Genomic DNA, 5,411 nt, shown 5'->3' with positions numbered 1-5,411 from the left:
AAAAAAAACATGTCAAGGGAAAGATTTAAGATTTTCCAGACCATTTCTTGAGTACTAAAATAATAGGCATATTCCTATCAAGAGATGGTATACATGTCACAAAACGAATAAGAACATATATGACAAGAAATTCAATGAACAAATTAAAATCCCGAAACACTAAAATACTGAAAACCAAAATTTGATGGAGAAAAAGAAAAGCACCTAGCAGAAAGCCCATGGGGCATTAAGGATGAAAATGAACATGAGAAAAACAACAAGAAACAATTAATTGCTTAGGAATTCTCTATATTGTGATCAAAATGTCCTTCTTAATATGCAAAGCTGGTAAGTAACATATCTGAGGAAAGTTCTTAAAAGGCTTACCATCCCTCCCCAGTTCCCTTTATTCAGAATATATAGATACTTGTATATCCCTGAATATATGCTGTGATGTCAATTTCATTCTCTTCGAAAAAGAGAAATTGGTGCCTATCTTATTTAACTATGAGATGTACCTTCATCAAAAATATTTAACAATCTTGTTTTAAGGAGAGTGTCTTTTTATCTATCCATACTTGATTAACCCACACAAAAGCCAATCTACTATACATTTTTTCCCAAACAGGATTTATATGCACTTTAGAAAATATTCTGGGAAATGTTACTGTAAGAGATGAAGGAAACCAGGCATTTTAAATTCGATTACAATTGAAATATGAAAAGAAATTGAACTTCTATTAGCTTCTAAAAGTACAGCAGGCAGAATGAGTTTTTACAGTTTTCATTTGAAAAGAATAACACATCGAGTTGTCATTCCTTAAAATTATTCACTCACCTGTCTGTAGCCATTTATACGAATTGGCAATACATATTAAGCCATCTAAATTTAATCTATTTTAAAGTGTGAAACTACATTTTTAGAGTAAAATAGCCACATTTCATCCCAATTTAATAATAAAAGGTTAAAAAAAAAGTCTGCAATATGTAGAGATCATCTCACAATAGTGGTAAGTGAAATACCACCTTTTAGATTCTATAGATCAATTCCTAAAATGTACATCATTCAGAATTGATCATCCTCTTATCTAAAATGGTAAATAGTATTTTATTATGTTTAACTTCAGTAGCGTCCAGTGCCACTAGGAAAATATTTTAATCTTACTTTCAACCATGCATTCATAAATTCCAAAAATGATTCCCCTAAATTTCAAATATGTTTGGCTGACCAACATTCTTTTAAACAATAAAATTTACGTTCAGTCTACTTACATTAGTAACTGTTTTATTTGGCAAGTAATTGACTAAATTCAACTCTCTTCCTACGAAAATTTTTTAGAGAAAATAAAATCCTGCCGGGCGCGGTAGCTCACGCCTGTAATCCCAGCACTTTGGGAGGCCGAGGCAGGTGGATCACCTGAGGTCGGGAGTTCAAGACCAGCCTGACCAACATGGAGAAACCCTGTCTCTACTAAAAATACAAAATTAGCCGGGGTGGTGGTGCATGCCTGTAATCCCAGCTACTCGGGAGGCTAAGGCAGGAGAATCGCTTGAACCCCGGAGGCGGAGGTTGCGGTGAGCCGAGATCACGCCATTGCACTCCAGCCTGGGCAAAAAGAGCGAAACTCCGTCTCAAAAAGAAAAAAGAAAAGAAAATCCTTAAGAACATCTAAGCTAGCAAAAGGAAAAAGGCATGACATCAAGCACATAGTTTATTTTAGATTCTACCTAAATTCTTTTTTTTTTTTTTTTTTTTTTTTTTTTTGCGACGGAGCCTCGCTCTGTAGCCCAGAGATCTCAGCTCACTGCAAGCTCCGCCTCGTGGCTTCACGCCATTCTCCTGCCTCTGCCTCCTAAGTAGCTGGGACAATAGGCGCCCGCCACCAGGCATAGCTAATTTTTTTTCTTTTTTTTGTATTTGTAGTAGAGACGAGGTTTTACTGTGTTATAGTGATCCGTCCGCCTTGGCCTCCGAAAGTGCTGGGATTACAGGCGTGAGCCACAGCGCCCAGCCTGCACTAGTGTTTTCAAAGCTGAACTACTATAACTTCTATTTGTAACAATATGTGTATATTTAATAAGTTTAAAATGTAAACCCCAAATGAAATTTTAAAAGATTTTTTAAGAAAAAATAAATTGATCTGCATGTACCCCATTCTTAGATTTACTTAGACCAGTGGCAGATCATTTAAATATCCTCAGAGGATAATTCAAGTAAATTCTGACAGACATTTTTCCCCAAAATTAAATAGTGTTTAGCAACCAGAGACATTTTTTAACTCTCTCTCAAGAAAAATACGATTCCATTCTTTTTGAAACCAGAGGGCGTTTGGTTTTGTTTTGCTTTGGGTATTTTTGTGAGTGTGCATCTTTAATTTTTTCACTTTTAATAAATATGGCCACAGATACATTCCTTTTAAACTCTTTACAAGAAAAAGAACAGTGCAAGAACAATAAATATAATCATGGGAAACTAATCAGGGAGATTAGGAGGACATGGTAAATGGGAGATTTGCCACATAATTTATATAAAGGTAACACCTACTATTAGGCTCTAACCCTTTCCTACTGAGGGTTGTAGAGCAATGTTGTCAAATCCTCTGATTTTTCTAAAAACAAAAATACCAATATTTATATGAATTATTCTGGCTTTCCAGTCTTTGCTACTTTGGGTCATGGGGGTCTCTGCCTTCTGGGCACATGGTGGGATGGCATGGCCTGGCTCTTAGTGACCAGACAGGGTCATGTGACTAATTCTGGTCAATGATTTGTAAATTACATCTTAACCGTGAATGTACAACCTTCCAAAGTTTTTTCGTCTCAGCTATCGTAACTGATATTCCAGGCCAGTGGCTGCTTTATCAAGGCAAATCTAAAGTGAAGACAATTCAGTGCAATTGTCCTCCCATAATAAATGTGTAACATGAGTAAGAAATAAAATGTTATTTTAAACTGCTGAGATATGTGTGGGTATGTGTTATTGTAAAATGCTTATCCTGGCGATAAGCGTTTTAGCTCAACTAAAAACAAAAATACAACACTATGTGTGCTAACACAAACCCACACACCAATGTGGATTTGAATATACCCACGGACTGTCACTCTAAATCACAATGAGTATGCTTAATATGAGAGCTTTTGTCCTTTGCATTCAATAAACAAAAAGTAAAATATTAGACTGCCAATAGAACATAGTATCCTGGCATTAATTTTTGAAGAAAGAGGGAGAAGAGGAGGGTGGAAGAATGAGAAGAAGAAAGAAGAGGAAGAAGAGAATAACAATGAAACAGAGCATACACAATTTTTTAAAATGTAGTAAGGGGATTAGACATGGTGAGTATTCTAAAACAGTCAAGTATGTTCAGAAGTCCATGTGGACACCCATCTTACCTTCCACAATTCCCTTTTCCAAATATACCTAGAGCCTTTCTGAAGCTTTCTAGATCCCCTCACAGCCTGAGTTTTAAACCTTTCCGCCCCTCCACTAAAGTCTTAGTTCACCTTTGAGCAATTTACAAGACCAGTTAGCAATTTACAAGACATTTATATTGTTTAGAGTCAATATATTCATGGCTATCAAAATATTGTTCCTTTTATACAATAGTATTTTCAAATATTGTCTGTCTGTACAGAACATGAAAAAAGTTATTTGAAAGGAAATTTGGGTCTGGCGTGGTGTCTCATGCCTGTAATCCCAACACTTTGGGAAACTGAGGTAATGCCTTGAGCCCAGGAGTCCGAGACCAGCCTGGATAACATGGCAAAACTCAATCTCTACTAAAAATACAAAAATTAGCCAGAGGTGGTGGCATGTGCCTGTAGCCCCAGATCCTTGGGAAGCTGAGAGGCAGGAGAATCGCTCGAGTCCAGAAGATGGAAGTTACAGTGAGCCAAGACAGCACCACAGCACCTCAGCCTGGGCGTGGGAGAGAAACCCAGTCTCCAAAACAATAATAACAACAAAGGAATTTGGAGGAAAGAGTCTTTATTCCAGGGAAGTTTGCAAACCCAGAAGAGGCAGCAGCCATCAGGGAAAGAGGAAGGTGCATTCCAGAGAACACAGAGAGCGTTCCAGTTTTATAGCAAATGTTCCTGCCGCTTCCCAATCCATTGAAACTCACTTAGTTCTGATTGGTGCTGAGTTCTGATTGGTCAATATAGCTGAGCCCTGATTGGCAGTGACCTGTGATTGGTTGGTTTGTGAGCCCCAAACCAGAAGTTTCTGTCAGATGTTTCTTTCAAATACCCCAGTGTATGTGTGTTGAGAAGGGAAGGAGGCGGGTATTCCAGCCACAGTTTATCTTGGCATCAACAGGAATTGGTTTGGTTTGATTGTATCTGGCTTCTGAAGAGACTTGAATGTTTTAGAATATTCACCAGGTCCAATCACCTTAATGCATTTTTTATTTTGTGTACTTTGTTTCATTCTGTTATTCTTCTTTTCTTCCTTTACTCTCTTCCTCTCTTTTGCTCCTTCTCTTCCCCCTCCTTCTTAAAAAATTAATGCCACGATTATATGTTCTATGTGGCAAGCTAATACAAGAGATCCTGTGGTACTTTTATAACACGGTTCTAAGAATCCAAAGTATGTCACCACTCCCTCACCAAGTTATGGTCACCTGGTTCTGTTTTAACTTTTAGGGGGTTTATTTTGTCTGTCAGTCAGGGACACACTTTAACAAAATTCTTCAACTGGAGAAGCAGAAGTCTATAGCTCAGTTGTTGAAGGTACAGATTCTACAGGTAGGCTGAGTTCAAATACTTATAGTGTGTGGCATTGGGAAAGTAATGGTATGCTACTTTACCCATGTATTCTCATCTGCAAATTAAAGAAAAGAAGAATATATACCCTTATTAGGTTCTCTTAAGCACTTAGAACAGTGCCTGGCACATAATAGGTATCATATACATATTTGTTAAGTAAGTGAGTAAATAAACAAACAAATAAATAAATAAATAAATAAATGTGGGGAATATCAGGCTTCAGATTGCTGTGAAATACTGCCTAAGAGTTGGCAGGGCAGGAGCAGTGTGGGGAAACAAGGTTTCAGTAACTGTCAACATTCTTCAAATCTCACCATGTACTACTTTCATAGTCTGATAGTCAACTTACTCATTATTGTCAGCAATAAGAGTCAGGGTCCCTGCTGCTGCTGCTGTTACTGCTGATGGCGGTGGTGTGTAATCTTAGTGAACATTCCTACATCAGGCTTACATGATTGGTAGTAAGAACTGAATTGCTGACAGCCATTTTCATTACAACAGGTTAAAAACAGTATTTAACAATAATACCTGAAAGGACGGGAAAAAAAAACTGACTCAGAAGCTAAACAAGACTGTCTGTCACTTGCTATTGTCAGTATACTTGAAAAGCTATAACTCAACCCTCCAAAAGCCTCGCCTCAGAGCTTAAGCTCCAGTGAAAAGAAAAA

Source organism: Macaca mulatta, chromosome 2 (genome assembly GCF_049350105.2).
Source record: "Macaca mulatta isolate MMU2019108-1 chromosome 2, T2T-MMU8v2.0, whole genome shotgun sequence".
In the NCBI taxonomy this organism is placed as follows: Eukaryota; Metazoa; Chordata; class Mammalia; order Primates; family Cercopithecidae; genus Macaca; species Macaca mulatta.
Note: the sequence above shows the minus strand (reverse complement) of the source record.